Raw genomic sequence first — 26,640 nt, forward strand, 5'->3', positions numbered from 1 at the left:
TGGACGCTTTATGAAGGCCTTGGAGTTTTGCAATGTTGAAAGAAGTGTGCTGATTGGGTGAAAAGTGTGCTTCAGAAAACCCCATCATTTAAGAGGAGCTTTGGAAGATAATCCTCCAATGGTCCTTTTTTTCCAAGTATAGAAAAACAGATACTGGGCATTTGCCGCTTAAACTAGACATTGATATGTCTCCACGGGTTGAACATTGGTTGATGTGGTTGATGTGGGGACAGGTGTATAAGAAGAAATCTATGATTGTCATGATTTACTTGCATCATGGAAGGATTGTTTTGAAGCTCTTCAAATAACTTTGCAAAACTCATAGACCTAGGTGACTTTTCTAGTGAAGTTATCTTCTTTATTGTGAATCCGAAGCTAGTTTCCCAGTGGGAGCTTTAGACATTCATCACTTTATTTCCTCGGCATCCCCCGCTTTAATGGTTGCCCTCCTTAGGCTCAATTTGCAGTCGACTTTTGCAGCACAGATTTATTCCCCCATTATGCATGCAAACCTGTTTATTTTCTTATTACTGTTTCATAACCGATCAGATTTCTGTCCTGATTCAATTTTCTCTCGTCTAATTTTATTTGCTTATCTGCTCTGTAAAGTTGTTTGATAGCTATTGGTTTTTCTGCCCCTGTTTGACTTCTTCGAATTCCATTACCCGGTTTCCCAACGCGTGAACTATCTTTTGTTTCAGTAAAATACTTTTTTTGCATTATGTCCTAACAATTATGTTCATTAAGAGTCTTCTTAGATTACATTTGGGGCAAGGCAAAAGAAATGCGGAACATGTAAAACTGACAAATGCATTGACACTCATTAGGGAAACCAGATGAAAATGTAAGTGAACTTTAATGTGGTTCTAAATCTAATTTGCTCCATCATCAGTCGTTTTTTTTGTTACCAATCCCTTTGTTTTGAGTAAATCATATGTTTCAAACCGTAAAATGCTCATTGTGTCCTCCTGAACTATTTATTTAGTTAGAAGCTTCAGTGCATCAGAGAACTAGGCGAGTTTCAACTTATGAAGGATTGGGCAAATACCTTGCCAAGGCGACTTATCAAAACACAGTAACAAGCAATTGGCCAGCTCCAACTTTTATGAACCGAAATACATTTCCTAGAAACTTCTTCGTTGGGCAGAAGTTCCAGAATGTTCTGATGGTACTTCAAGGGACTACAGTTGCAGTTGGTATTTCTTGCATGTGCTTACTGGTACCACAGCAAGAGGTGATGGTGCTCACACTCCTCTTTGCAAAGTTGATGCTACTCACTGATACTATGCATGCAGTTGGCAGTACTTTCCGGTACCACATTCACAGACGTTAGTGTTCACAGGGATCACAGGTACATTAGGTGGTTCTCACAGCTAATCTTGGTACAGTTGATGGCATTTACAGGCAGCAGAATTAAACCTGGTCATAGTTGTGGGTACTTAATGCACAATTGGTACTTCTCACAGGTGCCAGAGGTACAGTAGGTAGTGCACAATTGAAGGTACTCACAAGTATTCCAAGTGCAATTGTTTGTGGTGACAGGTACCATAAGTACTATTGGAAGTTTTCACAGGTAGCACAGGTACAGTTTGGGGGAAAAGGCATTGTCTGGTTGGCTGAAGGGATGCCCCCAGCAATGCAGAACTACAGCTCCTGTCAAGGGTATGTGATTACACTTACTGTATATCCTGTGCTCACCCTTGGGTAGCTTGTCAGGCTCACTACAGAGGCAATGTGTAAAGCAAATGCTCAGCAGCCACTCACGATAAATACACAAACGAGACTTCACACAGGATGTATGTAACACGTTTATATTCAACACACATATTCAATAATTATAACATGACCATCATAAACTTTTGGGCATAAAATGCAATCAGAAATATTACTAGCAGTACTAGGCTCACTTGTATGGTTATGCTTTCACTAGTATGCACAATATGTACAATTCCTAATCTAATTCCCCCCCCCCCCAATTGAGAGAGAGCCCCTTAAGCAGTGCACAATAACAAGATCATCTACATCGCAGGCAGAACCAAAAAACAAATGAGAGGGATCCTAAGCCGAAGCCACACAGAGAATCCCAATGTCAAAAGATATTGTGCTTTTATCGTAAGGTCAAACAGACAGGAAAGCTGTTCCTAGAAAGGGGTTCAGGGTGTCACTCACTCACCTAGATGAAGAGAAAGAAAAAGGAAATACAGGGATCCTTGTCCTAGGACTCACTAGTGAGAGGGAAGAACATGTCTTGTTCCTTGCTCGCCTCACACAACCCGAAGGATGTCATGCTTCATCATTGTGCAGTTGCTCCTCGTCAGGCCGGCGCTGCAATTCCCTGCAGGTCCACTGAAGGGTCACTTTGTCGGAGATCTTCTGCAGACTACCATATGGTGCATGCGGGTGTGCAGGGGGAGTCCTAAGTAAGAAGTGTAAAAATGCATGCAGTAGTTTAAAATTGATTAAGGTTTACCAGAAGAGTATGTTTTAATATGGTGGTACCCTTGCCAAGGTGAAAAACCCGTTGGTCAAGTGTTACCCACAGAGCGTGATGTGCCTGGGTAACTCAAAAGGTCGACATGTTTCGCGCCTTTAAGGTCCCGTGGGATCTGTGGCGCTTCTTCAGGACAAGGTGAACGTTGTGTGGTGCTTATTGCACGTGATAAGAAGTAATACACAAATAGATAAATAAATAGATAAAGAGGGTCAGTCACCCTCTGGGGGACCAGGGCAGATCTAAACCTGTGACTACTATGGGTGGGCTAATCAATCAATCAAGGCATTTGTAGAGCGCACTACTTACCCGGAGGGCCTCAAGGCGCTAGGGGGGGGGGGGGTGCTGCTACTGCTCGAACAGCCAGGTCTTGAGCTTCTTCCTGAAGGAGAGGTGGTCTTGGGTCAGGCGCAGGTCGGTCGGGAGGGAGTTCCAGGTCTTGGCGGCCAGGTAGGAGAAGGACCTTCCTCCTGTTGTCGTTCTTCGGATGCGGGGGACGGCGGCGAGGGCGTGACTGGCTGATCGGAGATGGCGCTTGGGAGCGTAGAAGTTGATGCGGTTGTTGAGGTAGCTCGGGCCTTGATCGTGTAGGGCTTTGTGTGCGTGGGTGAGGAGACGGAAGGTGATTCTTTTGTTGACGGGGAGCCAATGCAGGTTTCTCAGATGTCCGGAGATGTGGCTGTGTCGTGGGATGTCGAGGATGAGTCTGGCTGAGGTGTTCTGGATCCGCTGGAGTCTCTTCTGGAGCTTGGCGGTGGTTCCGGCGTAGAGGGCGTTGCCGTAGTCCAGTCGGCTGCTCACGAGGGCCTGGGTGACCGTCTTCCTGGTTTCGGTGGGGATCCACCGGAAGATCTTCCGTAGCATGCGCAGGATGTTGAAGCACGACGAGGAGACGGCGTTGACTTGTCTGGTCATGGAGAGGGAGGAGTCCAGGATGAAGCCCAGGTTGCGTGCGTGGTCTGTCGGTTTGGGTGCGGTGCCCAGGGCGGGGGGGCCACCAGGAGTCGTCCCAGACGGAGGGCGAGGAGCCCAGGATGAGGACCTCCGTCTTGTCTGAGTTCAGTTTCAGGCGGCTGGTCATCATCCACTCGGCTACGTTTTTCATCCCTTCGTGAAGGTCGGCTCTGGCGGCGGCGGGGTCGTTTGTCAGGGAGAGGATCAGCTGGGTGTCGTCAGCGTAGGAGATGATGTTGAGGTTGTGTTGGCGTGCGATGGCCGCGAGGGGGCTCATGTAGACGTTGAAGAGGGTGGGGCTCAGCGAGGATCCTTGAGGGACGCCGCAGATGACTTCGGTGGCTTCTGACTTGTACGGTGGTAGACGGACTCTCTGTGTTCTTCCGTTGAGGAAGTAGATGATCCATTCCAGTGCCTTCTCCTGGATTCCGACGTTGCTGAGGCGCTACACTAGGGTGCGGTGGCAGACTGTGGAGAAGCGTGGCTCAGTGGTTAGAGGCGGCAGACCCGGAAGCTGAGATCGGCCGTGGACCAGGGTTCGATTCCCCGCCTCGGCGGGTCTCGGGCTCAAAAAATTCCACGGACTTGACAATTCTCGCTCCGGTGCCTACTTGACTCACGGGGTCACACTCTGCGACTCTGGGCAATAGCTTGCTTAATCTCCACTACGGCCCCTCGCGGCGGGATGCCTGGCTTTCACCTTGTGGATACCCTGCCGGGGTATCTCACAGGGGAATACCAGGACGGGTTCCCTAAGCAAGCGCCTTGAGACCCCTGGGTGATTCGTGCGCTATATAAATCGAAATACATTTACATTTACATTTACATTTACAGTGTCGAAAGCTGCGGAGAGGTCTAGGAGGATGAGGGCCGCTGTTTCCCCGTTGTCCATCAGGGCTCGGATGTCATCGGTGGCAGCGATGAGGGCGGTCTCGGTGCTGTGGTTGGCTCGGAAGCCAGACTGTGAGCGGTCGAGGGATCCATTTGTCTCGAGGAAGGCGGCCAGCTGTTTGTTGACGGTCTTCTCGATGACTTTGGCTGGAAACGGGAGGAGCGAGATGGGGCGGTAATTCTTGAGTTCGGTGGGGTCCGCTGTAGGTTTCTTGAGAAGGGCGCTGAGTTCGGCGTGCTTCCAGCTCTCCGGGAAGGTGGTGGTGTTGAAGGAGGTGTTGATGATGTCCCGCAGGTGGGGTGCGATGACAGCGTCGGCCTTGTTGAAGACGTGGTGAGGGCAGGGGTCGGTGGGAGATCCGGAGTGGATGGAGTTCATCATGTGGACGGTGTCTTCGGTGCTGATCGGCGTCCAGGCGCGGAGGGTGGTGGTGGGGGGCGGTGGATCGTTCGTGGCGTGCGTCGGTTGAGTGCTGAAGCTGTTGTGTATGTCCGCGATCTTGTTGTGGAAGTAGGAGGCGAGGGAGTTGCAGAGGTCTTGCGATGGGGTGATGTCGTTGTTTCCGGCGTTGGGGTTGGAGAGCTCTTTCACGATGTTGAAGAGTTCCTTGCAGTTGTGTGCGTTGTTGTCCAGCCGGTCCTTGAATGCAGTTTTCTTGGTGGCGCGGATCAGTTGGTGGTGCTTCCGGGTGGCAAGCTTGAGGGTGGTCATGTTGTCCGGTGTTGGTTCCCTTCTCCAGGCTTTCTCGAGGGCTCGGCAGTTCTTCTTGGAGCTCTTGAGTTCGTCGGTGAACCATGGGGCCTTCTTGCTGCCGGGTCTGCTGGGCGGGGTCCTCAGTGGGGCGAGTTCGTCCGCGCAGTTGCTGATCCACTTTGTGAGGTTGTCGGCGGCCTGGCTGGGGTTCGCTGAGCTGGCGGGAGGGTGCTGGCTCAGGGAAGCGGCGAGCTGGTCGGCTGTGATCTTTTTCCAGCTTCTTCGAGCAACCTGTTGCTGGTGGTGGTGGATCGTCGTTCTTTTGAAGGTGAAGTGGACGCAGCTGTGTTCCGTCCAGTGGAGTCCGGTGGCGTGGCTGAAGGCGATGTCTTTGCTGGATGAGAAGACGGCGTCGAGTGTGTGTCCGGCGAGGTGGGTGGGGCTACAACTGAATAGTTGAGACTGCTTCCTGATTGATGGCCTAGGGAGAAAAAAAGTACACAATACAAGAGACATATATCAGGCAAGTGAAAGAGGCTCACTGGCATGCCACTGATATACATACTTTACTAATGCAGAGTGCATTCATTTGAGAGACATGAAGGACAGGTATGGTAAGTGATGTAAAGAGGCTACACGTCCCGGTGCTGTCATTACACAAGAGTGGTAGATGGATAGGCCGTGCAGCACTGCTACACATGTGGCAAGCCGGGCGCAATAAACCGCCATCCACTCAGGAGCAAACAACATCCAGGTCGGTGCCCTGATTCAGGCAAACCTCTGTGAGTGCCAACAGCCGTGCTGCTCATTTAGAGCCCTTGGCACACTATTGTATTAAGCACCAGATATGCTGTGCAAAAGATCAGCACATGGTGAAGAACTGCAACAGTCTGCGGTGCAAATATGCCCATTTACGCATGGTTACACAGCACACAAGTTGATACACCCCCAGTCAGTAGAGGTTTTGTATAACAAATGTGATGCGGGCCCTTACCAAATAAGTGGCGGAGAAGTACTCCATGGGCTAGAAACGTGGGGTGCCCGTACCTTACCGGACTAAGGGAGAAAGACAAGGCAACAGAGCAAAGCACATGAGTATCTGTCATGACATACACACATACACAGCGACTTACTGATGTGGGTCCTGGGTCCTTGTCTCATGTCTCAAGGTTCCTACTTACAGATAAACTCTGGTGCCGGCTCATGTCCTCACATCTGCCCAAAACATGAGAAGGACAGACGGCGGCACTCCAATTATAATAGCAGCAAATGGAGAGCGGGCGGTGCTTCCATCCGGTATGCTTAGTCATGCACGATTGTGGAGCGCATGCGTGTGATCAGAATAGGTTATGTACATGTGCCAAGAAAATGGGCTGGACTGTGAGGGTCTGCGCATGTGCAGTGTTAGTGTCTCGAAATCTTATGGTGATTGGGAGATATCTCTCTAATCACACATGGGCCGGAAGTCGTGATGTGTTAGAAAGGCGAACCCGGGGAGGCAGAAGGTGTCTGACTGACCACCCCTAGGTCTACCCCTCCTTCAGAGAAGGGACCGAGCGATGTCGAGAGGCCTCCGACGGGAGGGCTCTCTCCTAGAATCGTACAGCAGAGTAACCACACCACTACAAATAATCACCACACGTAGATAGAGGTTTCAATCTTTATCTGGCAATAAGTATCGTTTCAGTATATACAGCAGATCCCGAGATCTGGAAAGTCTCGTGGCAAGGGACAAGGTAGCGGGACAGTCTTATAGATGGTCGGTTGCAAGGAGACCCTACGCACAGCCCTCAATCCTCGAGCTGGGGGGTTCCGGAAGGTTGGGCCGCGGCAGCGCCAGCAGGCTCCAAGATGGTTCAGCGAGTGTGGACCGCGGCAGCGCCGGCAGGTTCCAAGATGGTTCAGCGAGTGTGGACCGCGGCAGCGCCAGCAGGTTCCAAGATGGTTCAGCGAGTGGGGACCGCGGTAGCGCCAGCAGGTTCCGAGATGGTTCAGCGAGTGTGGACCGCGGCAGCACCAGCAGGTTCCGAGATGGTTCAGCGAGTGTGGACCGCGGCAGCGCCAGCAGGCTCCAAGATGGTTACAGCAAAGATGGACCGCGGCAGCGCCAGCAGGCTCCAAGGTGGTTACAGCGAAGATGGACCGCGGCAGCACCAGCAGGCTCCAAGGTGGTTACAGCGAAGATGGACCGCGGCAGCGCCAGCAGGCTCCAAGGTGGTTACAGCGAAGATGGACCGCGGCAGCGCCAGCAGGTTCCAGGTAGAGCAGCAAGGGGAGTTCGTCTCAGGGTCAGCCGCGACAGCGTCAGCAGGGCTTCTCGACCTAGGGATACAACTGCCGTCCTACTCCGGGGCTGGCCCAGATATAGGTCTGGAGTCCTTTGATGTCCGGACCCTCTCGCCTGGGGGTCAGAGGGGCCGGGATGAAGGTGTCCAGACACCCAGCAGGGGGGTGGAGCCATCGCTCAGGGAGGCCGGAGGCCGATCGAAACCAGGCATCCGGGGACGGTCGGAGAGCCATCGAAACTCCCCTCTCCTTGTCTCTGGTTGAGTGGCCACTCTACCACCCGGAGGGTTCTTGATGCCTCGATGGCGGGCTCGCTGGGGCCATGGCCGCGGCTGGTCCGGGACCACGTGTCTGTGACGTGATGGGCCCAAGATGGCGTCGGGCCTGGAATGAGGGTCCGGGGTGGGCACTGGACCGGTAATGCTGGGGCGGCCCGAGTGTGCCGTGTCAGTGGTTGTGGGCCGCTGGGTGGCGGATTTGGTGGTTTGTAGGTCGTGCAGAGGTGTGCCCGAGGCCGACCCGGGCTGGATGGAGGGCCGATGTCGTCCGGGGCCCGCCATGCGGGAGGGGTAGGACCACGCCACGAGGCCGGGTCCAACACACGTCCCCTCCAGCTGAAGGCAGGGGAGAGTCACCCATCTTCTTGGGGATTCTCCTCGCCAAGGCGGAAGAATCTGGAGAGGCCGTCAGCGTTGGCGTGGTCGTTGCCAGGGCGATGCTCCACGGTGAAGTTCATCCCTTGGAGGGAGATGGACCAACGTAGCAACTTCGGGTTTTCGCCCCGCATCTGCATCAACCACCGCAGGGGCCGGTGGTCGGTCTGTACTCGGAAGTGGGTGCCGAAGAGGTAGGGCCGGAGCTTCTTTAGGGCCCATACGACGGCGAATGCTTCCCTCTCGATGGTGCTCCATCGTTGTTCTCGGGCCAGCAGGCGCTGGCTGATGAAGGCCACAGGAAGGTCGACTCCGTCAGAGTTCATTTGGGAGAGTACGGCCCCAATGCCGTGTTCCGAGGCGTCAGTTTGGACGATGAACTCTCGGCTGTAGTCGGGGGCCTGGAGCACCGGGGCGGTGCACATGGCAGTCTTTAGTGCCTCAAAGGCTACTTGGCACTCGGGGGTCCAGTGCACCTTCGGGGGTAGTCTCTTGGAGGTTAGTTCTGTGAGGGGCCCCACAATGCTCCCATGGTCCTTTATGAACCGCCAATAGTATCCAGTGAGCCCCAGGAAGGCTCGGACGGCGGTCTGGGTGACGGGGGGCTCCCAGGCCTGGATGGCGTCGATTTTGGGTTGAAGGGGAGCCACTTGGCCGCTCCCCACTCGGTGTCCCAGATAGGTCACGGACCCTTGACCGATCTGGCACTTGCTGGCTTTTATTGTTAGTCCGGCCCGTTGGAGGGCCGTCAGGACCTTCCAGAGGTGGGTCAGGTGCTCGTCCCAACAGAGGCTGTACACCGCAATATCGTCCAGATAGGCGGCACTGAACTCTTCCAGCCCTGCCAGCACCCGATTCACTAGTCTCTGGAAGGTGGCCGGAGCATTCTTCATGCCGAAGGGCATCACGTTGAAGTGGAAGTGGCCATCGGGGGTCGAGAAAGCGGATCGTTCTTGTGCCCCTGGCGTGAGGCCGATTTGCCAGTATCCGGCCGTGAGGTCGGAGGTGCTGAGGTACCTGGCGGCTCCCAGGCGATCGATCAGTTCATCCGCTCGGGGAATGGGATGGGCGTCGGTCCTGGTGACGGCATTCAGTCCCCGGTAGTCGACACAGAACCGCAGCTCCGGGGGCACCCCGGGGGCGGCGGCCTTAGGGACCAGGACAACGGGACTGGCCCATGGACTGTCTGAGGGTTCGACTACCCCTAGGGCTAGCATCTTGGAAACTTCGGCTTGGATGCAGGCCCGGACTCGGTCGGGGACGCGGTAGGCTCGATGCCGCACGGGCGGACTGTCCCCGGTGTCGACGTCGTGAACACACCACTGGGTGACCCCGGGGGTGAGGGAAAATAAGTTCGCAAATTGACCCAGCAGTTTCTGGCAGTCCTGGCGCTGTTTGGGGGTCAGCGCGGGAGAGAGGGAGACCCCCTCGACGGAGCCATCTTTCTCGGAGGTGCTCAGGAGGTCTGGTAGAGGCTCGGAGTCGTCCTCTGCTCCGTCGTCGGTAGCCAACAACAGGCTCAGTTCGGTGCGGACAAAGTGGGGCTTGAGCCGGTTGCCGTGTAGGACCCGGAGGGGGTTCCGGGGGGACTCCATGTCCATTTGTCCTGGAGGGCGCCGGGGTCGACCGGGGACATGACCCAGACCTGCTGGCCCGGCTCGAATTCAATGGACGAGGCATTTCCATCATACCAGCGCTTCATCTCCTCTTGACTGGCCTTCAGGTTGGTTTCGGCCCGGTCCCGGAACTTCCGAGTCTGGTTGCGGAGTGTCAAAAGGTATCGGAAAACATCGGGCGGAGTATCGGAGGCGGCCAGCTCCCAGCCTTCCTTGACCAGGCTGAGGGGGCCTCGCACCGGGTGTCCATATAATAGTTCAAATGGGCTGAACCCCAGGGACTTCTGGGGTACCTCCCAGTAGGCGAACAGGAGGCATGGCAGCAGAGTGTCCCATTTGCGCCGGAGGGGCTCTTCTAGGCCCTTGATCATTCCTTTCAGGGTCCTATTAAATCGCTCCACTAGTCCATTCCCTTGAGGGTGATACGGGGTGGTGAACTTATACGCGACCCCGCACTGTTGCCACAGGGACCGCATATATTTAGATATAAAGTTTGTGCCCGATCACTTACGACCTCTCGGGGGAAGCCGACTCTAGAGAAGATCCCCATTAGCGCCCGACCCACTACGGGGGCTGTGATAGTCCGGAGGGGGATAGCTTCTGGGTAGCGGGTGGCATGGTCCACCAGGACGAGGATGAAGCGGTGCCCCTGAGAGGTTGGAGGATCCAGGGGCCCCACGATGTCGATCCCTACTCGCTCGAAGGGAGTGGTCACCACGGGAAACGGTTGGAGTGGGGCCTTGATTCTCCCCCCACTATTTCCGCTGGCTTGGCAGGTCGGACAGGTTCGGCAGTGGTTGTAAACATCGCTGCGCATCTTCGGCCAATAAAAGTGGGTGACAAGGCGGCTGTAGGTTTTGTCCTGCCCCAGGTGCCCGGCGAGGGGCACATCATGTGCCAGGTTTAAGAGAAAGTCTCTGAAGTGGAGGGGGACGACTAGCACTCGGCTGGCCCCCAGCTCAGCGATCTTTTGTTCACTGTACAGGAGGTCCTGGTCCCAATAGATCCAGTGGGACCCCGAAGAGTCTCCTGTGGCTTGCGTGGCGGCTTGTTGTCGGAGTCCCTCGAGGGAAGGACATGTCTTTTGTTCCCGACGGAACTGTTCGCGGGTGGGGCCCCCTTCTAGTGCCACTGGGCTAGTTCGGGAAGGGGCCCGAGCTCGGGAAGTTCTTCATGGCTGGGGCCCTGCGGCCCCAGTTCGGGTTCGGCTGCGGCAGTGGCGGGTGGCGGAGGTGCCGGCCATTCAGGTTCTTCGGGCAGATTGTCTTCGGTTGGGACGGCGTCCCGGGTGGACATGGAGCGGGTCATTACGCAAACCCATTCCGGAAGGCCTAGCATCCCCAGATGCTCTCTTCGCTCGATCTGTGCCCAGGGGGAACTTTCCAGGTCGTTCCCTAGGAGGCAGTCCACCGGGGCATCGTCTCGGACGGTGACTTTCAGCATGCCGGACACTCCTCCCCACTCGAAGGGGATGCGAGCCATCTGGCACAGGCTCTCGGAATTGTCCGCTGACCGGACAGGGCACAGAACGTGGGGCAAGATTTGATCTGGGGTCACCAGATGGCAGCGGACGGCGGTTATGCTGGCCCCCGTGTCACGGAGAGCCTCGGCCCGGCGTCTGTTGATGGTGACCCACTGGCGGTACTTCTGGGTGTTGATCGGAATCTGGTCTCGGGGGATCATGTCCTTGTCGCCCAGGGAGGCGAGGCACATGGCCGCGGACTCCCATTCTTCTGGTTCCATAGGGACCTCTTCTTCTTCATCCTTTTCTTCGCTCAGAGCGGCTGCAGCGATTTGTCGACCGGTGGGCCCGGTGGTGCCGGGCCGCTGGTTCATGGGGCAGAGAGGATCATTGGCATAGTGCCCCAGCCGCTGGCATCTGTGGCACGTAACGTTGGGGCGTGGCCCTGGTCGGGCTGGATGTGCCCCCCTCGGGCTGAAGGCTGGTGTAGAGGAGGCAGGCGAAGACCCCGGCGGGAGGTCTCGGCCTCGGCTGATGCCAGACCCGCCGCCTCACGGCCGGTGGTTCCCCGGGGACCCTCGTCCACATTCTCCTGTGGTGTTCCGGTGGACGCGGTTGCTCGCCCACCGATCTGCTTCGACCGCTAGCTTTCGCGGCTCGGTCAACTTGCTGTCGAGGAGGTGCTGTCGTAGTTCAATGAAGCAGTTGTTGGAGAGGTGCTCCCATAACATAAGGTCGACCAACTGCTGGTAGGTAGTGACCTGACTGCCTTTGACCCACCCCTCGAAGGCTCTGCTAAAAAAGTTCACATATTCCACCCAAGTGGTACCGGGGATTTTTTTACAGTCTCGGAACCTCTGCCGGTACATTTCAGGGGTGAGTCCGTAGCGCGTGAGTAGGGCCGTCTTCATGTGTTCATAGGAGGTCATTTCGGTGTCAGGGAGTTCCAGCAGGGCGTCCCTCCCTTCGTTGACAAACTTTCCCCACAGGCCGGCGCCCCAATCCTTCAGGGGCACCCGATGGGCGGTCATGGCCACCTCGTAGGCTTTGAACCATTGCTGGATATCATCGTTCTTGTAGTATTCTTTGACTACATCTTTCGGTAGGTGAACCTTGGTGTCCACGGGAGGGGCCGAGGTCTTGGCCCCGGCCGCGCTATCTTCGTTGACCTTTGTTTGGATTTCTAGTTCTCTCAGGCCTCATTCATGTTCATATGCTAGTCGTTTTTCTTCGAGGTCACGTTGTCTCCGTTTCTCTTCTAGATCCCCCTCCAGACGTAGTTGCTCGAGGGCTATCTTTTTCTCCGCTAGCTGGAGTTCTCGGTCTAGCCGGAGTCATGCAAGCTCCAATTCGTGTAGCCGGTTGCGCTCTCGTTCTCGAGCGTCTTCATAGATGAGGTCCGCGTTTAGTGTTGTGGATCTTTCCCCCGTCGGGGGTGCGCGGGTTTCCTGTTTCCCGTTCGGGCTATTCTCCTCTTGGGGTGGTCTGTCTCGGGTTTCCACCCAGGCTTGTAGGGCCGATTTGAAGTCCTCTTTTGTGCTCAGGCCAGTGGTAGCGATACCCATGTCTTTACAGAATTGTTTTAGTTCTTTGTGGCTCTATTCTTCTATCTTCTCTTTCTGGAATTCGGCAGGTAGGTTGGTTCCTTGGGTCGTCATGGTCTCTGTGTGTTTTTCCGTAGCGGGTAGATCACTCTCTGTACGATTTTGCGTTGGCTCGGATCGCAGCGCCTGCCACCAATGTTAGAAAGGCGAACCCGGGGGAGGCAGAAGGTGTCTGACTGACCACCCCTAGGTCTACCCCTCCTTCAGAGAAGGGACCGAGCGATGTCGAGAGCCCTCCGACGGGAGGGCCCTCTCCTAGAATCGTACAGCAGAGTAACCACACCACTACAAATATACACCACACGTAGATAGAGGTTTCAATCTTTATCTGGCAATAAGTATCGTTTCAGTATATACAGCAGAGCCCGAGATCTGGAAAGTCTCGTGGCAAGTGGCAAGGTAGCGGGATAGTCTTATAGATGGTCGGTTGCAAGGAGACCCTACGCACAGCCCTCAATCCTCGAGCTGGGGGGTTCCGGAAGGTTGGGCCGCGGCAGCGCCTGCAGGCTCCAAGATGGTTCAGCGAGTGTGGACCGCGGCAGCGCCGGCAGGTTCCAAGATGGTTCAGCGAGTGTGGACCGCGGCAGCGCCAGCAGGTTCCAAGATGGTTCAGCGAGTGGGGACCGCGGCAGCGCCAGCAGGTTCCGAGATGGTTCAGCGAGTGTGGACCACGGCAGCGCCAGCAGGTTCCGAGATGGTTCAGCGAGTGTGGACCGCGGCAGCGCCAGCAGGCTCCAAGATGGTTACAGCAAAGATGGACCGCGGCAGCGCCAGCAGGCTCCAAGGTGGTTACAGCGAAGATGGACCGCGGCAGCGCCAGCAGGCTCCAAGGTGGTTTCAGCGAAGATGGACCGCGGCAGCGCCAGCAGGCTCCAAGGTGGTTACAGCGAAGATGGACCGCGGCAGCGCCAGCAGGTTCCAGGTAGAGCAGCAAGGGGAGTTCGTCTCAGGGTCAGCCGCGACAGCGTCAGCAGGGCTTCTCGACTCTGCCGTCCTACTCCGGGGCTGGCCCAGATATAGGTCTGGAGTCCTTTGATGTCCGGACCCTCTCGCCTGGGGGTCAGAGGGGCCGGGATGATGGTGTCCAGACACCCAGCAGGGGGTGGAGCCATCGCTCAGGGAGGCCGAAGGCAGATCGAAACCAGGCATCCGGGGACGGTCGGAGAGCCATCGAAACTCCCCTCTCCTTGTCCCTGGTTGAGTGGCCACTCTACCACCCGGAGGGTTCTTGGTGCCTCGATGGCGGGCTCGCTGGGGCCGTGGCCGTGGCTGGTCAGGGACCACGTGTCTGTGACGTGATGGGCCCAAGATGGCGTCGGGCCTGGAATGAGGGTCCGGGGTGGGCACCGGACCGGTAATGCTGGGGCGGCCCGAGTGTGCCGTGTCAGTGGTTGTGGGCCGCCGGGTGGCGGATTTGGTGGTTTGTAGGTCGTGCAGAGGTGTACCCGAGGATGGAGGGCCGATGTCGTCCGGGGCCCGCCATGCGGGAGGGGTAGGACCACGCCACGAGGCCGGGTCCAACATGATGCATATAGGAATACACCCTGGTATGCTTGGAGCACCTATGGGAGATTAAAAGGGGGGGTCCAACCAGCCCTGCATGGTGCTTGGCTAATGTCTGAGTTATGGTCTAGCCAGACGTGGTGATGTCGTAATATTAGAATAATAGTGAGTGCTGTTCTAAAAGGTTGGTCCTCCAGACCTCAGACTCAGCGTTTGACCCCCTACCAGAAGGGGACAGGGGCTAAGTATACAGGAAAGCCCACAGGAATGTTACATGGTGGGCGGGGCCACCGAGAGGGAGGGAACCACTGCGCCTCTGGCCTGGTTGCCCCCTCGCTCCTCCGCGCTCCTGCTCCAGAGCCCCTTGCTGAGCTAGATCTTCACCGTCCCCGAGAGCAGTGCCCCAGCCGCCGCAGGGCCGCCCGCTCAACCCGATCCCGTTTTCCCGCCGCTTCCTGCCTGCGGCCCCGCCCCCTCACCACACGATTGGTGGACGCGACCCCGCCTCCCAGCTGACCCGCCCTCCCGGCTCCCCTCTTAAGGGGACCCTGCACGCACCTGGGAAGCGACCACTGCGCCTCTGGCCTGGTTGCCCCCTCGCTCCTCCGCGCTCCTGCTCCAGAGCCCCATGCTGAGCTAGATTTTCACCGTCGCCGAGAGCAGCGCCCCAGCCGCCGCAATGCCGCCCGCTCAACCCGATCCCTTTTTTACCGCCACTTCCTGCCTGCGGCCCCGCCCCCTCGCCACACGTTTGTTGGACGCGACCCCGCCTCCCAGCTGACCCGCCCTCCCGGCTCCCCTCTTATGTCGCCCCCTCAACGACCGTGCAGCGGACGCGCGCAGCGGGAGCACCGAATGAGCGCCGAAGGTGCGCCAAAGGTAAGCCCGTCTGCGCCCGTCCACGCCTGGACCACGCCCAGTGCCAGGACCCCTGGCCCCCGCAGACCCCAGCCCACACGCCGGACTTACGACGCCACCGAACTCTACGCACTCAACGCCGGAAGAATCCCGGGCTGCTACCGAGCCACCCCGAGACGCACCCACGGACCCTTCTGCTGCAACGCCTGCAAGTTCACCTGCATACGGACCTGCACAACTCCAGCAGCGCTCAAGACCTCGACGAGCAACAGCAGCAGCCACCTGAAATGCATCCTGCTCAACACCCGCTCCGTCCACAGACACGCCGTCGAGCTCTGGAACCTGCTCGACACAACTTCACCAGACGTCACCTTCCTCACGGAAACCTGGATGAACGCCTCTTCAGCGCCCGACATCGCCATCGCCATCCCAGACGGCTACAAGATCATCCGAAAGGACCGCATCAACAACACCGGAGGAGGCATCGCCATCGTCCACAGGAACACCATACGCATCACGACCAACACCGACGACACCCTGACAACCGCCGAACACCTTCACTTCCAGGTCCACATCAACCCCAAGACCACCCTCAGAGGCACCCTCATCTACAGACCCCCGGGACAACGCGCACAATTCAGCGAAGACATCGCCGACTTCATCAGCCCGCACGCCCTCTGCTCCGCTGACTACATCCTTCTAGGGGACCTCAACTTCCACCTGGAGAACAACAACGACCGCAACACCACCACCCTGCTGGACAACCTCGCCAACCTGGGACTCAAGCAACTGGTGACCACCCCCACCCACTACGCCGGACACACACTCGACCCCGTCTTCTCATCCAGCAAGGACATCGCCTTCAGCCACGCGACCAGACTCCACTGGACGGACCACAGCTGCGTCCACTTCAGCTTCGGTAGGACCACGGTCCACCACCACCAGCGACAGGTTGCACGCAGGAGCTGGAACAAGATCACAGCCGACCAGCTCGTGAGGTTGGTGGCCGCCTGGCTGGGGTTCGTTGTGCTGGTGCACAACGAACCCCAGCCAGGCGGCCACCAACCTCACGAAGTGGATCAGCGACTGCGCAGACGAGCTCGCCCCTCTGAGGACCCCGCCCAGCAGACCCGGTAGCAAGAAAGCCCCATGGTTCACCGACGAACTCAAGAGCTCCAAGAAGAACTGCCGAGCCCTCGAGAGAACCTGGCGAAGAGACCCAACACCGGACAACATGACTGCCCTCAAGCTCGCCACCCGAAAACACCACCAACTCATCCACGCCACCAAGAAAACTGCATTCAAGGAACGACTGGACAACAACGCACACAACAGCAAGGAACTCTTCAACATCGTCAAAGAGCTCTCCAACCCCAACGCTGGAAACAACGACATCACCCCTTCGCAAGACCTCTGCAACTCCCTCGCCTCCTACTTCCACAACAAGATCGCGAACATACACAACAGCTTCAGCTCTCTTCCGACGAACGCCACGACCGAACCACCGCCCCCCACCACCACCCTCTGCGCCTGGACTCCGATCAGCACCGAAGACACCATCCGCACGATGAACTCCATCCACTCCGGATCTCCGACCGACCCCTGCCCTCACCACGTCTTCAACAAGGCCGACGCTGTCATCGCACCCCACCTGCGGGACATCATCAACACCTCCTTCGACACCGCCACCTTCCCGGAGAGCTGGAAGCACGCCGAACTCAGCGCCCTACTCAAGAAGCCATCGGCCGACCCGACCGACCTCAAGAACTACCGCCCCATCTCGCTGCTCCCGTTTCCAGCAAAAGTCATCGAGAAGACCGTCAACAAGCAACTGGCCACCTTCCTCGAAACGAACGGATCCCTCGAACCCTCGCAGTCTGGCTTCCGAGCCAACCACAGCACCGAGACCGCCCTGATCGCAGCCACCGATGACATCCGAGCACTACTCGACAACGGAGAAACAGCAGCCCTCATCCTCCTCGACCTCTCCGCGGCCTTCGACACTGTCTGCCACCGCACCCTAGTGCAGCGCCTCAGCAACGTCGGAGTCCAGGAGAAGGCACTGGAATGGATCATCTCCTTCCTCGCCGGAAGGACACAGAGAGTCCGTCTCCCTCCGTTCAGATCTAAAGCCACCGAAGTCATCTGCGGCGTCCCTCAAGGCTCCTCGCTCAGTCCAACCCTCTTCAACGTCTACATGAGCCCCCTCGCAGACATCGCACGCCAGCACAACCTCAACATCATCTCCTACGCCGACGACACCCAGCTGATCCTCTCCCTCACCAACGACCCCGCCAGAGCCAACCTTCACGAAGGGATGAAAGAGGTAGCCGAATGGATGGAGAACAGCCGCCTGAAACTGAACTCAGACAAGACGGAAGTCCTCATCCTAGGATCCTCACCCACTGCGTGGGACGACTCCTGGTGGCTCCCCGCCGTAGGCAGCGCACCCAAACCAACAGACCACGCACGCAACCTGGGCTTCATCCTGGACTCCTCCCTCTCCATGACCAGACAAGTCAACGCCGTCTCCTCGTCATGCTTCAACATACTGCGCATGCTACGTAAGATCTTCCGGTGGATCCCCACCGAGACCAGGAAGACGGTCACCCAGGCCCTCGTCACCAGCCGTCTGGACTACGGCAACTCCCTCTACGCCGGAACCACCGCCAAACTCCAAAAGAGACTCCAGCAGATCCAGAACGCCTCAGCGCGACTCATCCTGGACATCCCCCGTCGCAGCCACATCTCCGGACACCTAAGAGACCTGCACTGGCTCCCGGTCAGCAAGAGAATCACCTTCCGTCTCCTCACCCACGCACACAAAGCTCTACACAACCAAGGCCCAGGATACCTCAACAGCCGCCTCAACTTTTACGCTCCCAAACGCCAGCTTCGATCGACCAGCCACGCCCTCGCCGCCGTCCCCCGCATCCGAAGAGCCACCACAGGGGGACGGTCCTTCTCCTACCTCGCCGCCAAGACATGGAACTCCCTCCCCACCCACCTCCGCCTGACCCAGGACCACCTCACCTTCAGGAAGCTACTCAAGACCTGGCTGTTCGAGCAGTAGCGGACCCCCCCAGCGCCTTGAGACCCTCTGGGTGAGTAGCGCGCTATATAAATGCGATGATTGATTGATTGATTGATTGAAGAGGAACATGAAGCCTGAATAGGTAGAGGTAGAGATCAGAGCTCAGTCCACAGTATCTCTTCATTCATGCCATGGAAATGGGTATGGAGATGGTGGACCCAATGTTGCTCACGGCGTAGTAGAGAGGCACTGCTCCAACTCTGATTGGCTTCTAGGATAGTTCATTGTATCTCCTCACAGGAGTGTGCCTTCTCAATTAAGTGATTGGTCATTCTGGTTGCAGACCGGCCTCGTCTGATGGTACACTTGTGCTCATTAATCCATGTCTTGACGGGTCGAGTCATCATACCCACATATCTTAGTGGGCACGGGCAGGTCAGTAGGTATACACAATTAGCGGTATTACAGTTAGTGTGTTTGTGCTTCTCCCATATGATGTCATCCAGAAGTAGAGTTTTGGTGTGTCTGGTCTGGGGGCAAGCAGCTCAATATGGCCAACCACAGGAGTCTGGTTCCCTAGGGTAGTGTCCTGAGTCTGCATCCTTTTCTGTGGTCGAGTGTTGACCAGTTGGTCACAGAGATTAGTGGTTCGTTTAAACGCAAACCGTGGTGGTTCAAGCTGTAAGAAGTCAGTGTTCAGGATCCTCCAATTGTGCCTGATTATGTTTTTTAGTTGGTTGGACAATGGAGTGAAGATTGTGGCACATGTGATCACATTGCTGGTCTGTGGTACTCTTGTCTCGAATTGTCCCTGGCGATTATTGTTCCTCGCACGTTTCTTTGCCTTCCTTATAACTTCCCTGGGGTAGTCCCTGGCCTGCAGGTTATTGGCAAGAAGGTTAGCTTGGGCGTCAAATTCAGGGAGACGGCTACAATTCCATCGAAGCCTAAGGAATTAGCTGTATGGTAGATTTTCCCAAAGTGCTTTTTAATGATGGCTACTGAAACTGAGGAGGCTGTTGCAATCAGTAGCCTTCCTGTATGTCGTCGTGTGCAGGTATCCGTCATCAAGGGTGATGAGTAGGTCTAGGAACGAGATGGCCTTCTCACTGGATGTTTTAGTGAAGTGCAAATGGGGATCCAGGTTGTTGATCCACTCGTGGAATAAGGTGGCGGTTTCCTCGGTGCCTTTCCAGAGGATGAGAACGTTGTCAATATATCTTTTCCAGGTAATCATGTTTTCATGGAATGGGTTAGTGTCAGAAAAGTTATTACCAGCTTCAAAGTGCGATATGTACAACCCAGCCAGACTTGGCCCGAAGGTACTCCCCATGCTCGTGCCCTACACTTGGTGGTAGATGGTGGTTTCATACAGGAAAACATTATTCTTCAGTGCAATGGTGATGACATCAATGATGAAGTCATCGGGTGTGTTGGTGGGCAGCGGTGCTTCGCATAATAGGTTTCCCACTACCTCGATAGTGGCGTCCTCGGGAATATTGGTGTACAATGCCTCAAAATCGAGTGTGAGAAGTAAATTAATCTCCTCCATGTTGTCATCATTGATATCTTGTATCAGATTGAGGATGTCACGTGTGTTCTTGAGGTGTGCCGGTGTTGCTTGGACCAAAGGTCACAAGAAATGATCGCTAAATTGACTGAGAGGTTAGAGTAGGGAACCTATGCCCAATACAACGGGGCGACCTTGTGGATCTTTAGGAGAAGATAGAAATACAGCATCTTGGGGTTCTCATTCACCAGAAAGGCCGCTTCTTTAGAGGATATCCAGCCCTCATTGGCTGCCTCATTTACCACGATCCGGATCAGCGTGAGAAGTCGTTCCGTGGGGTCAACATCAAGTCTCTGATAGTATTGGGTACTGCTTAGTTGCCGGGAGCATTCATTTTCATAATCCTTGATGTCAAGGATAACCATTGGACCTCCTTTGTCCGTGGGCTTGTTGATGATCGTGTCGTCACCCTGGAGAGATTTAATAGCATCACAGAGTTTGTTATATGTGTTGTTATAGGTGGGTTTTCTCTTTAACTGGGTAGCCTCTTTCAGTACAGCTTTTTTGAATGTCAGGACCTCCCTAGGGACCATGCCTGCAGTGGGGGTGAACTTGAAGGGCGATCTCAGTACCGAGTCTTCACATTCTGTGGTGGATGTATAACTGAAGAAGGATCTGAGTCAAATCTTCTGGAACAGTTGATGGAGTTCCTCGTTCTGTTTAATCGTAGCTTACAAACATTAACATCACCGGCGCCATCTTGCCTAACAAGAGCCACTGTCCGCACGTAAACGGCATCCATTTTAGGTGCCGCGGCCATCTCGCGCTTTGCGAATCACCTACAATTCACCCGGACCTCGCAACCATCCCCGCATGATCAGCATGACCAAATGCTCTGAGGTCATAAAACCTTGTCCTCGTGACAAGACCCCGGAGCCACTTCCCGCCCTAAACACGTTTTTCCTTTCATCCTCCACACTCGAGCAGGCCCTTCTGATAACCCCCAACTGCACCTGGCCACTCGAGTCCCAGACTGTAAACCAAGCCTTGCGGACGTAGTTTATTGCCCCCACACAGCAGGACTTGTTGCACGAACAGAAATGCCTGATCTCATCACTTGCATAACCCTTAGATCTGATCAATCCCACACATTTACAGATCCTGCCGGAATGTCCAGATATCAATCACTAATTAAGATCCAGGTGGGGGACGACAAACTGTTGGGACTCTGTGAGAACCTGCTGTGGGCGGGAATCCCAGGATGTTTGACCACCAATAAAGTTACTGTAAATTGTATAAAAAGGGGAGCAGCAGAGAAGTTGTTAGAACACCTCCTGAAGACATTCTTTGTGTCAGACCTGACATGTTCTCCTCTGGAGCAAAAACCGCTCTTGCTTTCCAGTTTCCAGCGCCTGCCTCTTTATTTTTGTAACTATCGATATTGGGAATTAGAGGCGTCTTGCGCCAAGCAGCCTGGGTATTCGTTAGTGATTGGCTGTTTTTCCACAAATTGGCGTCCCAACGCGGGGCCCATCAGCGACACGAGGTCCGGTAGAGAGGTCCTAACGATGGAGTGAACGACTGCAATGATCGGGAAAGTGCACCTGCCTGAAAGAGACCCTTGTCTGGCGGCCGATCATCCGAACTTCACTGGTTCCGAACGGACCTCTCTCGAGTGACCTACGGTCCTGACTGGGATCTCACAGGAGTGCCCCGGCTAATATGGAGGAAAGAGGACGACCGGGCGCTGGAAGTGGAAGATGAAGATCTGTCCATACGGTCCGGGTAAGGTCGTGAAAACGACTACTGTTGAATGATTGATTGTATTGGAATTGTTTGGATTGAATACTAGTATTGCGCTTTATTGGTTCATTTAGCTCATTAGCTATTTGGTACGTTAGTTCTTTTTGAGATAATCCCTGTTTGCAAACAACGAAGAATAGGAATATTCTCTCTCTTTGCAGGCAGCGAAGGATAGGTACCTTTGTCCACAATTGTTTGAGATCTTTATTTGTCCGATTATACGTCATGCCTATCTTCTCCCCACTGATTGGTAATTGGTTCAGCCCGGACCATTTATTAGAGGTCAGTCCACCGGAGGGCACACTTAATAAGGACATGTATGTGAAATATGGATTAGTCGCTGTAGCTTATAGCAAACTATGGCACAAGCACACTAAGAAATATCGAGAAAATCAGTAGCCACTGACGGGATCTTTTGATCCTGCTAAAATAGAAACACTAGAAATAGCCTTACGCGAAAACAAAACTACACCGACTATGCTTGTCAGCTTCGGCTTATGGCGAAAGGAAATAACACAGCGAAAGAAAAGAGATGAAGCGAAAATAGAAAAAGAACTATGGAAATCAGCTCACTTAGCTAGCAAAAAGTTAGAAGAGGAAGTTAAAGAAAGAGAAAAAGCCAGGAAGGAGCGAGAGGCAGAGATCTCAGGTCAATAGCCGGTTAGAGCTCCCTCAACTCTTTCCCCTGAGCTCCCATCGAAAGAAAGAATAGACGATGATCTACTCCTAGGTCCACCGATTATCTACATGCCACCTCTCTATGCCCCTACCCATCCTCTAGTGCAACAACAAGAATCTCAGAATACACCTGAAGGTAGCGCTAGGGCCTCGGTATCCACGGCCTCTGCGCCGACCGAGCCTCTCACACCTAATACCTTGTCAGACAACACATCAGAAAGAATTGTAGTAAAAGGGCCGGTGAGAATCCCGTGATTGAGTAAAAGTGAGCGAGCAGGCATCGATAGGATAGTTAAGACCCTAGTAGACAGAAAAGAAACAGAGGAATACATAACGGATATATGTAACTCCTACGTCGACAACCGCAAATGACACCCTGTCGTGCGCTTTTGCTATCACACACTCACAGTGTATGAGGAAAAGTATAGGAATAAAGGGCCCGACCGACTCATGACTCTGTACAGAAAGGTAGATACAGGAGACGAGAGTGAATGCGATGTAGCGGAACTTTTCTCCTATACATTAGAAGTCTTCCGCCACCTCATGGAGCAAGGGCAGGTAGACAAAAATACAACATCTGCAATGACGGAACCCCCGATAGAGAGAATAGATAACATGATGCCCATTAAGGAAGCTGCCCCCTATTGGGTCCCCCTAGAGGACAAGGAACTCACGATGACATAAATCACCAAGACGCTAAGGGAAGGGTGGTTTATAATTGGGTATATCAGCCCTGGGAGAGACAGGACATTCTGACGTTCCAAAAATCCCTGCCGGACTTACGAAAGAATCCTACCGCATTTTACACGGAGTTAGGTACAGCCCTGGGGTTGACAATTATGACGCTAGCCAACATCGCTTTGTTCTTTGGGCTATGTCTGCCAGCCGATGTGTGGAAACAGATCAGGAAAGTAGACCACACAGACCTGTTCGGTTGTACCTGGGGACAACTCGATGGGTTGGATAAACAGTGAAACCCTGGACAGAAACCCTTGAAAGCCATACTAGACCTCCCTGACAAAATAGTGCAGAAGGTAAAGACCCTGATTCCCGAGAAAAAGATAGATTGGTCTATCGTAACAGCTTGCCGCCAGAAACCTCAAGAAGATGTTTCAGCATTCTTCTCCCGGTTCGAGACAGTGTTGTCCGATTATAGTGGCCAAGACATGCCCACTGCGACCAGACAGCACTTGTTCGTACACAACTATGTTAACGGTCAGTTGCCAGAAGTCTCACAGAAACTACAGACCAGTGAGAGCAGTTGGGAGGCCTCTAAACAGCAGCCATCCTCCAGATGGCCCAGTACTATGAACACCAGAAAAACGAAAACGAAAGGGCCAACGAAAAGAAAAAGATAGATTTGAAAGAAAGAGTCATGATAGCACAACTACAGGGTGTAAATTCAGGAAGGGAACAGGAAGGGAACAGTACAAGGGAGGATATCAGCAAAATACCCCTAGAGCACCACCACCTAGAACTAACGTACCTACCCCATACAACGGACGCCGAGACTTAGGGGAAGATCAGTGTGCATTTTGTAAGGGGTACGGACACTGGAAATCCCAATGCCCGATCCTGGCATAAATAAATAAAGAAAAAGGAATGAGAGAATTAGCAAATGGACCAAGAGGTAGAGGACTAGGAAGAGGGTACCCAAACAACGTTAGTGAAGAGAGGCCAGGTAGGACAAATGCTTTTGACCGCCCCCGAAAGAACCAAAATCAGAAATCGGACTACGACAACACGTATGACTTTGCATAGGACAGCCAAGGGCAAGGGAGGGATCCAGTCGAGCTCTATGATGATCAGCAAGGCAATTATGTTACCGCAAAGGTCCTGGGCACAGAGTCACAATTTTTGGTAGACATAGCAACAAAACGTAGTGCACTATCCAAACAACTGATTCCAAGGGCACCCTTGTCTGGCTCACATGTGACCTCAATAGGATTTGATGGTACGCCCTCCACTAACCCTTTGTCCAGACCCATCCCTTTTAATCTAGAAAATAACATCATCGATATAGGAAGGTGCATACCTGACTATGGTTACCCCAGATTTTTCACCTTGTGTTTAGCTGGTTTTTGACTTAGTTGGCCTGGGATCCTGCTAATCAGGGCCCCAGGCTATCTGCTCTCTCTATAAAATGGATTCCGTGTACTCTAGGTACATCTTCAATTGGATATTGGGTCACCCTTGTGAGTCCCTGTATAGTGTACCATAGGTACCCAGGCCATAGGTACACCCAAGGCCTACCAGGGGCTGCAGCATGTATTATGCCACCCTTGGCTGGCCATACAATTGACACAACTGGCTGATCACTCACCTGGGGCAAGGTTGTGTAATCACCCTTTGCTTAGGTATAGTATTCCTATATCTACCCTTTTATCTAGACACATATACACTTATAAGTCACTCCTATGGGAGGCCTTAACAATCCTGGAGGCAGAGTGCTTGGTTTTATGTCCTTATAGCTGTTCTAGGATATAGAGTGTTCCTGTTCTGTTTGAGGTGGAGAAAAGCACAGAGCACAAGGAACCAACAAAGCCCATTTAGTTTGTTAGGAAAGCCCTCACTCACCGACCTGGTCGGTGACTTGCTTCATCATCGGGCCCCACCGGGTGTGACCGAATGTCACCCCGGTGTGCTGCGACGCCAGAATTACTGCGGAGCTGGTCTTGTGAGGGTGGGAGGGCTATGTGAAAAATTACGTGAATAATGTGAAGTGGTGACTTAAAATTGCCTTGTATGTATCAAAAAATTAATTTAATCAAAGATCATCAAGGACAAAGTTGTCACTTAATGTTAGTGGGAGTAGACCATTCAATTAGTTGGCCCTACTCACCATCACATTTTTTAACTTTGTCCTTGATGATCTTTGATTAAATTAATTAGAACAGGAACACTCTTTTGTTGTTGATGTCTAATATAGTTTGGGGACTAAGAGTGTCCATGACTCTCCCTATCTCTCTTGTTGTTTATGAGTGTTCTAGGATATAGCCATACCATATACTCTTAAGTGCATTATAATCCTCGCGGTTGAATGCTAACTTTGGTTTGGCTTTATCAAAACATGTCGCGTAAGCTGTCATATGCTTTGGAATACTACCCCCTCACCAATTCTGGCGACGGGGGTAGCAATTCCACCCTTCTAGAGGGAGAAGACATGTTGTTGCTGACTATCCCGGTTAAAAGTTAACCAGAGCCCCAGCGTCACAAAATGGACGCTGCTGCCACCGACACAAGTCTGACCTCCTGCTGATGGGAGTCCTTCCAGTCACTGAGGTTTGGACAATAGGTTTCCTGCCTGGGGAGGTGTATTGGGAAAGGGAAGGCTGAACAGAATGAGACACTGCCTGGAGCATCCTATGCGCTCCATGCATACCCCGGTTCAAACCGGTTGCTGGGGCACTCCAGCCCCAGCTCTGGCACGAAACTGGACAAAGGTAAGGGGGTGTAACCACCCCCCTTCCTGGTCTCACCCATAAGAGGGACCTAGAAAGAAATCCAGCCCCTTTTAGTTTTATAAAGGTAGGAGTTGAGTCCTGGGACTTTAGATTAATCCTGAATTGAAACTTGACACGAAACTCTGGACCTTCGACATTCTGCTGAAGCTGAAGACTGAAGAATCTCCCTTGTGGCCAAGGAGTGACCACCCTGGGCAACCAGGCACCATCCAGCAAATCAACGGCTTGCTTTGTCGACGTTCCCGCCGGAACCCGCACACAGAGCCTGACAAGAGCCAGACTTCCAGACCTCTCTGATCCTCTCTTCACGACTGCAGCATAGCTGGGATCCGTGGAGGCGACGAGACACGTGGGACCGGACATCTTGGAAAGCCTGCAACTTGCTACCTGTGCAGCTCCTGAGGTATCCTTGAAGCTGTGCACTGGGAATTGAGAAACCCCGATCTTGAGCTCCATCTGCGACGAAGATCAGCCCCCCACACTCCACGAGTTCTGCGTGGGGCCATCTGCTTTTGTACTGCTCGACGCGTTGTCCGGTTCCTGACCCGTTGGCTAGTAGCCTCTGTGACGACAATCCTTTTGAACCACATCGCTGGTCAGGTTGCTCCAGACTGGCCTTTGCTTCCCTGCAAAGGTGAAGCACCTCAGACCTTGCTGGTCTGCACCAGAAGCCTTTGTTGTATCCTGCGTGGGTTGCCTTTGCCTTTGCCAAGGCTCGTTGACTCCAATCCGGAAGTCGACCCCTCCATCTGCGAGATCCTTTGTGGGACAGTCCGTTTCCAGCACCTGGTCGTCGTCGACGCCTCCTGGTCCACGTGGCTGCCAAGACAAGCTTCAAGACAGCACCTGATTGCTCCTCGACGTTGTCTGGTTCCTTCCTGGTTCCAGTGACCAGACTCTGTCCCCTCTGCTTTCAGGTCCTCTTCACCCTAGGTCCACCCTAGGTCCACCCTTGGATCCACCCGGACATCTTCCTCCTGGTCGCCTGCAACCCCTTTCTTCAGGTCTCCATAGGATCCAACGACGGAACCTGACACATCTTCACACTTATGCACCCGCCGTCCGTGGGTGAGGCAACGCGAGTACTTCGGTGCTCCGAAGGGTATTGACTATCCAAGTGTCTAAGTCTCTAGTTGTTT

Source organism: Lissotriton helveticus, chromosome 1_1 (assembly GCF_964261635.1).
Source record: "Lissotriton helveticus chromosome 1_1, aLisHel1.1, whole genome shotgun sequence".
In the NCBI taxonomy this organism is placed as follows: Eukaryota; Metazoa; Chordata; class Amphibia; order Caudata; family Salamandridae; genus Lissotriton; species Lissotriton helveticus.